At 27.7% G+C, this 11,627-nt stretch overlaps 2 long non-coding RNA genes across 2 annotated transcripts in view; both read right to left on the bottom strand.

The window, feature by feature from the left end:
* Positions 1–660: 660 nt before the first annotated feature.
* On the bottom strand, positions 661–2,027 carry LOC139898030 (uncharacterized). Its single transcript, XR_011776860.1, has 3 exons — positions 1,968–2,027; positions 1,599–1,841; positions 661–698 (listed from the first exon to the last, which is right to left on the bottom strand). It is a non-coding gene; the product is annotated as an uncharacterized lncRNA (long non-coding RNA).
* A 500-nt stretch (positions 2,028–2,527) lies between these two features.
* Positions 2,528–11,627, bottom strand: part of LOC139898029 (uncharacterized) — a 69,460-nt gene continuing 60,360 nt past the window's right edge. The window contains exon 3 of the long non-coding RNA XR_011776859.1: positions 2,528–3,105. This is a non-coding gene — a long non-coding RNA (uncharacterized lncRNA). The remainder of the gene's footprint in view (positions 3,106–11,627) is intronic.

Here is an 11,627-nt window from a genome sequence, read left to right as displayed (position 1 = left end):
AAGCTTAAAACAACAATAAGTAACATAACCATTAATGATACAATTTAAAAAACAAAAAGCGATAAGAAAACAACATGCAACTATCGAAACACCTACGATTGTAAAGACCTTCAAATAATCAAAATCAGGTGCGTTTTCAGTTGAACTGGGGTCAGATGTAGAAATCTAAGATAACCGAGGCTCAGATATGTGTGTAAAACCAAGCAAGAGAACTTGAATTGCCATGGCTGCAAACTGTAGGTTGCCCCGCCAAGATACGAAACCATTTTTTTCTCATTGCTCAACCCAACTCCCACAAAATCATCATCACAGCCTACCAAACCGGCGAAATAATACTACCAACAACCCGTGTTTAATAAGGTTAGCAAGTTCAGAAGAAATGTAAGACATAAAACCTTAGGAACTCTTCATTTGTGAAAAACTGAAGAGATATGAGGCTCAGGTATGTCTGTAAAATCAAGCAACTGAATATGAATCGCTATGGCTGCAAACTGTAAGTTGCCCCGCCAAAATACGAAACAATTTTTCCTTGTTGCTCGAACGAACCACAACAAATTCATCATCACGGCCTCGTTGATTAACCTTCTTTCTATGAACCCCATTCATAATTCATAAGCTGAATACAATAACTTTGTTGATGAAGATTGTGCAATACAGCTTATTCTACAATGCAGGCCAAGACTGCCACCACCCACAACCTGTAATGATTTGAAATTTATAACCAATGATGTTAATTTACTTATTGACTGCTACAACTATATATAGTAAACCAAAACTATATATCCTCATTTTTCTGCACTTAATCAAAGATATCCAAATATCAAAAAAATCAAATAATCAATTTTGATAGGCGTATAACATGTTCACATCAGTTAACAGTTAATTCATGGTGTTAACATATAAGATAAGAATGTATATATAAGCAATACTAAAGCCTATAACTTTGTTGTTTCAATAACAATATACTGATTAAATTAATGTAACATGAAAGATCATCCACACATATAAACAATATGAGTTAGAAGGAAGCTAAAAAACATTTTATTCAGTTTGAGTTAGAAGGAAGATCAAAAACATTTTATTAAGCAACAACATCTAATGTCATGTCAAATACACTTGCACCAGCAACAATATTCGTTCAACGCATCGAATTCAAGACTATGTAAATGAATACATGACACAGCAAGCGAGAAACAATCAAAATATTAGCAACCTACATTTTGACATACAATCAAGAAACATATTGAGCAGTAACTAATATTTTTTGAACAAATATTTTTGTTAACAACACCACTTTTGATAAGAATCAATTAAAGGTCTAAATATCAAAAAATAACATAATCAAATGATCATTTTTTGTACACTTAATCTAAAAGATTCTTATCATTTGGTTTGTTGCCGAGTTAATCATACAAAAAACTCATTTTTGATTCTAAATAGTATATAAAGAATTGATAACTTGTACTTGATTTATTCCTAATACATCCTATACCCATATCGTTAGTACTCGAAACACATGAATGACAGACCATTAAATGATGATAGAAAAATAAGAAATATGAGCATTATGAGCATAAAAAGTAGCACAGAAGGAATACCGTGTAGCGTTTGCGACGACGAAGATGGCGGCAACGATGGCACAACAACGGCAACAATAGAAATACAAATAACAATAGTTTTATAGAAATATGGTTATTTTGATAATCCACTCGCATAAGTAACACCGAGAACAACAACCAAACACCAAAAAAGAAATAAATATGGTTATAAAAACATCTACCTCCCAATGCTCACTTGTGAAGATATCATTTGAATGTAAACTCTTAGGCGACTCATGCCAACTACGAATGAAAAAAAAAAAAAAACAAAAGAACAAAAAATAACTGAATTAGCAATAAAGAAGTATTGTATAAAGCATTGATGTAAACTTCAACAAAATACAGGAAACGATAATAGGGCATACGTACTTGAGAATTTAGATGCCAATGTTGCGACAAACTTTCAGAACAGTAATCGTCGTGCCATATCAGTGACGAAGCTTGAACACTAATAATGAGGGCGCCAAAAACCCAATCAAAACATGTTGTCTCAATATGAAATAAGGGTTATATTCAATTTGTTTAACTAATTATTCAAGGTCACTAAAATATCCCTAAATTGCTAAATTTTAAATAAAATAAGCATGTAATGTTACAGGAGATGAACGTGTGTGGGTGGTTAAGTCCACCTGGGTGATCTCATACTGATATCCCCAAAAAAAAAAAAAAACAAAATAATACTTATATATAACTCTATATATTACTATACACAATGAATACAAAAGTTTAAAAATCCATAGAAATAAATAATAAATTCAATGAATAAACCGTATGCTAGATATCTAAATTTCAATTTGATGGGATCAAAATTTGAATTTCACATAATTAGTCCCTAAAATCATAAAAATTGCTATTGAGAACAAAATTTTTTGGGGAGGCCATGGCACCCCCTGCCCTTATTATCCTCCGTCACTGTGCCATATGTTTTTATATCTCCAACATTTTGTATGCAACCCATGTAATCTAAATCTTGATAATGATAAAATGATACTCAAAATGACCAGCAAAAAATAAAATGAAATTAAGGTTAAAAAAATGAAAAATATGAATCATATTATGCTACTTCATTATAACTATTTGGCGTCAGTTCGAGCAGTAGACGTACATATTCTAAAAAAATAAAAAATACAGTATATAACCTTTAGCAACCAAAATCAACCAAACCAATAAACAACAACACTCACCGTTACTGAAGAATGTGTAACTGATATCCAAAACCAGAACTGGTTATTATCTGAATCGTTTGAATTAGGATCAGTTGTTTCGAGCCTGTAACCCAACATCTGATTTAACATATATTTTCAATATCTTAGTTTAATACTCACATTAACAAAAAAGTCTCGTCGAAACAAATATGATCATATTATGCTACTTCATTATAACTATTTTTATCACAACTGTAATAAAACTTATCAGTAATGAAGATCAACTTTCAATAACTAAAATATGACTTTTTTCCCATAATTGCCGATTCATCTCGAAATCACCCAGTCAGATATATTGAAACCTAAGAAAACAATGTGACGACCCGGAAATTTCCGAACAAATTTAAACTTAATCTTATTATGTTTCTGACACGATAAGCAAAGTCTGTAATGTTGAGCCTCGAAAATTTTGGAACTATGTTCAAATATTCAATTACCCTTTGACTGTGCTCGATGATTCACGAACATTTATGTGTATATAGACATGTATATATATAATATATAGTTATATTAATTAAAAACGTTATCAAATTATTAGATGTATAATACTTTACGTAAACGTATTTGTTTCAATAGTTTAATATAATTATCGACGGAAGTATATGATAATATCAAATGATTGAATTATCAGATACATTGTGATATGATTACGGGTCTCTGTTGTGAGGTCCATTATGATTTAAGAAATCTATTCTTTTTAACGGTATTCGGAATAATTGGTAATGTGATTCACAAGTAAGAACAAAGTGCCAATTATCGAGTGTTAGACAAAAGTCCGTGGAGATTCATGTACATGTTTTACGATAATTTCCTCTTGACTATTGATAAGTTAATTAGAATGTTTGAGAAGTTAAAATAACGCTAGTACATACATGAACTATATCAATTTAAGTTTTAAAGTTTAAACGTTATTTGATATTATATTTTCTATTATTTAAAAGATTTAGAATTTATATTTTTATAAACTTTAAATATAATTAGTTTTGAAAAAAACTATAGATTATATCGTTAAATAAAGATTTTGAGTATATATATTTGTTATACAAATTTCTAAACGATAATATGTATATTTTATAAGTGACAAAATATAATATTTATTTAGTTATATAACTAACTGATTATATTTATCTTTCTTATAGTAAAGATTTTAAATAATATCATTTAATATATTTTAACAAATATCGAGTAGACGATTTATAGAAGCAAATGACCAAAACACTTAAATGATTAGGTTACACTTGAGAGATATAAGTTATTGGCGAATTAAGCCAAATTGTTGACAAAGGTACAAGTCGCGAGATGTAATGTGCTAGTTTTCTAAGCGTACGAAATGATGTTCGAATAACCGGAACCGGGACATGAGTCAAGCGTCAACGTACAAGTTATGGAACTAAAATTACAAGTTAACTATGCATGTGAATATTATATATATATATATATATATATATATATATATATATATATATATATATATATATATATATATATATATATATATATATATATATATATATATATATATATATATATATATATATATATATAATATTAAAAACTATCGGCAGCCCACGAGGGAATTAAGAGTGAGCTGGAAGTGGTCATGTCGCGATCGCGGGCTAGATGCTCACTTAACCTCCGCGATCGCGGAGCTCATGGGTCCAGAAGTGGCATATAAAGCCTTGAACGCTTTCTGGTTTCAATCCATATCTATCTCTCTATCTAATTCACGTACTCCGTATATATTTATTTTTATTATTATATTATTATTATTAATCTTATTAATCTTATTAATCTTATTAGTAATATTATTATTAGTATTAGTATTATTAGTATTAGTATTACATATAAAATACTACGACGGGGTTTTGCTCGCGTGTTTCAAAACGGGTTTTCGATTAGGTTGAAGCTATGAAGTTATGGGTTAGCTAAGGAGGTTATGGGTACAATGAGGATAGCGGGTCAATGGCGATGAGATTAAGATGGTATAACTCTCGTCACTTTTATTATTATTATTATTATTATTATTATTATTATTATTATTATTATTATTATTATTATTATTATTATTATTATTATTATTATTATTATTATTATTATTAATATAATAATAATAATAATAATAATTATTATTATTATTATTATTATTATTATTATTATTATTATTATTATTATTATTATTATTATTATTATTATTACTATTGTTGCTATTGTTATCGTTATTATTATTACTATCTAATAATAATTATTATTATTATTAACATTATCATTAATTTTAGTATTATTATTAAAAATGATTATTATAATTATTATAATTGATATTATTATTGACATTATCGTTATTATTAAAAATAAACATCTTTATAAAAACTATTATTTTATTATATTTTATCATTATTATTATTATTAAGAGTAGCATTAATATTAAAATTATCACTTTTATTAAAATTATCATTTTTAATAGAAACATCATTTTTATTATAAAATATCATACTAGGATTATTATCATTAAAAATTATCATTTTTGATAGAATTATTATTTTTATAGAATATTATTATTATTGTTATGATAATTAGTATATTTAATAAATATTATTATTAAGATAATTTACACTAATATTGAAAATTATTATAATCATTATTACTAAAGCATCGTTATTATCATCATTTAAAATTTATCATTGTTATTAAAACTGTCATTCTATTAAAAATTATTATTATTAAAAATTATCATTTTATTAGATATATTATTATTAAAAAGTATGGAATTTAAAACTATCATTTTATTAAAATTATCGTTATTATCATTTTTTATTTTTATTAACATTATTTGTATTATTATAATCATTTACATGATCATAACGTTTTTATCATTAATATTATAATTATTATGATATTAGTATTACTAAAAATAATTATTATTTACCATCAAAATTATTATTATCATTGTAAATATAATTATTGTTATTATCAAAATAATTATTATTATTACAAAATAATACAACTTTTATTCATTATTAATATTATTTTACCAAATAAATATTTGATACATATAAATATATTTACTATGTATAATATAATTATATTAATATTACATATCACTATATTTCCTTCATTAAAATGATATTAATTAAATTATATTACTTAACATATAAATATTTGTTTTTATCATATATATAAATTTTAATACAAATTTTTATTATTATATTATATTGAATTAAATTACATGATTAAACTATTTTAAAAAGAATGTATTTATATTAATAAATGTAATTTTGGAAATATATATTAACTACTTTATATATATAGAACTTATTATTAATATAACATATATGTTATTAATATAAAAAGTATATTAATAATATAATTATATGTGACGACCCGGAAATTTTTGACCAAATTTAAACTTAATCTTTATATGATTCCGACACGATAAGCAAAGTCTGTAATGTTGAGTCTAAAAAAGTTTGAACTGTTTCATATATACAATTGACCTTCGACTGCTCTCGATGATTCACGAACAATTAATTGTAAATAGATATGTGTGTATGTATATATAAATAATAATTCGAAATATAATTTGAAGTATTATGTGTTGTTGTTATTAAAAATTAATAAAATAAAAATAGGATATTATAATAATTATTATCTAAAATATATCTCTATATATAAATAAAGTATATTAAAAATAAATATCAAATGAATGTAATACTCGTTGGACGTTTCGATTATTATTTATAGAAGTTAATTCGAACTTGTGTGATTTTAAAATAAACGGTGATCCAAAAATGAGTAATATAAATTATAGGCTTATTAGAAATGAATTTAGGATCTAAATATCAAATTTTAACACTTTTTCTATTTTACCTGGGAACGAGCGCGAATAGCGAATTAAATTTTTATTTAATAATTTTAATAGTTAATGGCCAATTTTTTTTAAATAAATTTAATTACTGTAAAAAATTTGGAAATATTTTGAAGACTTTTATTCGCCACTAATATATATTTTCTGTACAAAATCATTTGTTTTGTAATTGGGACTAAATTGGAGAATGATATATTCACTTTTGTTTGATTGTCCGATATATCACATTCATAATCACATTATACTCTTCTTTTATTAATTCAGGACACCCCACATACAACTTTGTTTAATATATATTCCCACCATCTGTTACCAATTGCTATCACTACTGGCATATTTATATTGATATATATGCATATCATTGTAACGATAATCATTAACCTAACACCATCACAAGCACTAACTTAATTAAAATATCAATCTAGTTTTATTCTCTACTCAATTATTTATTATTACTTTATTATTATGGTGATGATTATTGTGATTAATATATATACATGCATGGCTTATATTTAACCAAATGGAATATTACTATTTTTGTTTATGTTCAACAACTAACTTAGACGAATGCATACTATGACACAATTACATGCATCAAATATCCATCCCACCTGCTACAACTTTTAGCTCTTTGTTTCTTTCTGTTCTCACTCGTTTAATAATTGTAATAATATAATCATATTATATATTCATTCTTTTAAAAAGTGGCTACTTTTATAATTCAAGTGGGAACATATATTCCTATTATATAAGCGAAAGTTTCTTGTTTGATTCCAAAATTATCAATATCAATTTCATTTACAGGTGAGGTTATCCAAATAATAAACTTTATTTTATTTAATCTATCAAAAGTTGGCAACTTTTTCCATTTGAGTGCTTCTTCTCTATGTGATAATCTTAAAATAAAATAAAAGGTGACAACAGGATTTACATTTCTCTAACTCTTGATTATTATTATTATTATTATTATTATTATTATTATTATTATTATTATTATTATTATTATTATTATTATTATTATTATATATATTATAAATACATATACATTTCATCGACACACCACCATCCCATTCCAAACTTTTGTGTTAACTAACATTCTCCCTTTCACACTTAAACTTGCTTTTGCAACTACAACACATATTTCTTTCTCTGATAGACCACTCGAACTATTAATAATCATCTCCTATTTTATGTTATGATGGAAATATCCCAAGATGAAATAGAAAACCACTGATTATGTTACTTAAATTCAACTACTGTTACCAACCAAAGTTACATACACAACACCACCATTGATTACCTCATTCATCTAAACCATTACAACACTCATTACTATTACCATTGAGCCGCTGCCATTATTTCGGTTGCAACTTCGATTAGAACCAAACTGCCATTTTACTCCACCGTGTGTAACCAAGAACTACCGCCATCTTCATCACTTTGTTCAGTTTCAAACTGCACCAGGAAAGCCGAAGGCTTTTGGTGCTTTTGGGTCCTGTTTACTGCTTTGATTCATCCATCGCCAACCACCATTGACAACACCAACTTCACTTTAAACGTCACCCTAACATTATATCAATCACCGGACCCCCATCACATGAAAATCGAAACCCACTTGAACAAAACCTCCTGCAACAAAAAAAAACCATTTGCTCGATTTGCGGCCCGACCGCTGTTTGTTTTCTGTTTTGCAGCCACACCACAGCTACCAACGCAACACCACCCTACCACCACTTACCATCCTCCTCGCCACCTTCACTTTTTTTTTAAGACTGCATCACTGTTTCCGTTTCTTTCTGTTCGACTAATGGTGATGAACAAGTACCATAAATAATGACCCGAATGATGTTGATCGAATGCTGTTGTTATATTTTCCTGCAACTCATACAGTGAATAATGACGATGATGAATAGTGATGGTTATAGACGTGATCGTGATATTGATGATGATATACAGAAAACGAAATAATGATAACATGATGTTGAAGACAGAAATGACTCTTTCATGATGTTAACTGGGTTTTAATTTAAAAAGAAAAAGATAACAGAATAAACGGGTTAAGTGTTTTTTGGGTGAGAATAATTTCAGAAAAACGGAAATGGATGGATGGTTGAGAGTGTTTAGGGGTTAACGAGAGGTCTCGGGTTCGAGTCCGGGCGGTGCCATATTTCTTTTAAGCTTGTCTCCAAAGGTTGTATTCTATTAATATTATGATTACTATTTTTATTATTATTATTGTTACAATTAATTTTATTATTATTATTATTATTATTATTATTATTATTATTATTATTATTATTATTATTATTATTATTATTATTATTATTATTATTATTATTATTATTATTATTATCATTATTATTGTTATTATCATTACTAATTAAAAACTCGATGAATATAACTACATATATAATTATAAACCTAATGATATGAAGATTATACTTCATTTATTTAATTTGATTATGAAAGGATTATGATTAAAAAGATATAAATATTTTGTTATGAAAATAATTAGAATAACATTATAAATAAGAGTATCATTTTAAAACTAGTATTATTATCAGTGTTATTGATATGATTATTAATATTAACAATATTTTAATATCATTTTTAACATTATTATTAATTTTAACATTTTTATAACAAATAATTTGATATGAAAATATATTTAATACATATGACATAACTATATTATTATGAAACATATAATTCATTAAAATAACAAGTATATTATTAATAATAAAATATATAAATTTGTTCGACTAATATTTGGTGTTAATATATATACTTAATATAGGTTCGTGAATCCGAGGTCAACCCTACTCTTGTTAAATGACGTCATATGTATTTTTACTACAAAATACAGTATTGTGAGTTTCATTATTCCCCTTTTAAATGCTTTTGCAATATATATTTTTAGGACTGAGAATACATGCGCTGCTTTTATAACTGTTTTACGAAATAGACACGAGTAAATGAAACTACATTCTATGGCTGGATTATTAAACCGAATATGACCCTTTTTATTAAGTCTGGTAATCTAAGAATTAGGGAACATACACCCTAATTGACGCGAACTCTAAAGATAGATCTATCGGGCCCAACAAGCCCCATCCAAAGTACTGGATGCTTTAGTATTTCGAAATTTATATCATGTCCGAAGGAGGATCCCAGAATGATGGGGATATTCTTATATGCATATTGTGAATGTCGGTTACCAGGTGTTCAATCCATATGAATGATATTTTTGTCTCTATGCATGAGACGTTTATTTATGAGAAATGAAAATCTTGTGGTCTATTAAAATGATTGAAATGATTATTTATGTTAAACTAATGAACTCACCAACCTTTTGGTTGACACTTGAGAGCATGTTTATTCTCAGGTATGAAAGAAATCTTCCGCTGTGCATTTGATCATCTTAGAGATATTACTTGGAGTCATTCATGACATATTTTAAAAGACGTTGCATTCGAGTCGTTGCGTTTATCAAGATTATTATTAAGTCAATTACAGTTAGATATATTATGAAATGGTATGCCTGCCGTCAAATATCGATGTAATGAAAGATTGTCTTTTCAAAAATGAATGCAATGTTTATAAAATGTATCATATAGAGGTCAAGTACCTCGCGATGTAATCAACTGTTGTAAATCGTTTATAATCGATATGGACGTTGTCCGGATAGATTAGGAAGGGTCCTTTCAGTTGGTATCAGAGCGGTGGTCTTAGTGAACCAAGTCTTGCATTAGTGTGTCTAACTGATAGTCGTTAGGATGCATTAGTAAGTCTGGACTTCGACCGTGTCTGCATGTCAAAAGTTTTGCTTATCATTTTTGTCGAAAATCATCTGTTTACCATCCTTAGGAAATTACCTGCTTATCATTCTTAGTCTAGACACATCTTACTGCAATGATTGCATGAATAGTATATAGACAAAAATTCGTATCTTAGCGTATCTGCCAATTCATATCTTAGCGTATCTGTTACTGTAGACCTTGCCTGATATCTCTCGTAAATTTCTCCTTAATTTAAGGGATCCTGGTACTATATATATCTATGCAAATTATGCATTGAGAATACCATCCAACTATCAATTGCTGTCACTAAACTCTTCATACCAAAAATCTTTTCTGAGATCGCGTAAGATGGCCTCTACGAATCGACCAAGTTCCTCTGACTCTGAAGACAGCGTGACATGGGCACACCAACCAATCAACTACCGTGATTACTGGAGAAAATGGGGGTGGGTTCGCGACATACTCACCCTATGGAGAAGGGAAGAAGGTACTCCATATCATGAATCGAATCTACCACCTAACCTTGGAGTACTCGACCCGCTCACCGGCGAACCTGTTCGCAACACCGTTTATACCCTTTTTGCTAGAATTTTTCGTCTTGAGACTACCATTAACGGAACTAGAGAAGATATCCAACCTCTACCCCACACTGATAACCAACCAGGGTTAATAGAAGAAGTTAAAGAACTCTGAGCTCGAGTGTTAACTTTAGAGAGCACGGTACACAGTTTGCAAGCATCAGCAGTATCACCAACACCAGTCACATCACCAACCTTAGCACCAACAACACTAGTACCACCAACAACAACATCCGCATCACCAGCTTCGACATCTCATTCTGTACCTCGAGTATAATCATCGTTCCACATGACGTTCTACATCATTTATCTTCGTTCGACATGATGATTATGTAAACTCTAATGTTTTAGAGATTATGTATACTTGTTCAAACGGTAAATCAAAAGAGTTTAATATCATATTGACTCATTAAATCCATGGTTACATCTGAAGAAAATATATATGTAAGTATATTTTCATAAAGATTGTGATTAAAAAAAAAAAAATTCTTTTGTACAAACTGTTAATGGTGAAAATATTTTTAACGGGTAGGTAATATCCGAGGAATATTCAGATTTCACATTAATAAGTTACACTGTACATT

The sequence above is a fragment of the Rutidosis leptorrhynchoides genome, chromosome 3, assembly GCF_046630445.1.
Source record: "Rutidosis leptorrhynchoides isolate AG116_Rl617_1_P2 chromosome 3, CSIRO_AGI_Rlap_v1, whole genome shotgun sequence".
NCBI classification, from domain to species: Eukaryota; Viridiplantae; Streptophyta; class Magnoliopsida; order Asterales; family Asteraceae; genus Rutidosis; species Rutidosis leptorrhynchoides.
This window is presented reverse-complemented; position numbering and strand designations above follow the sequence as displayed.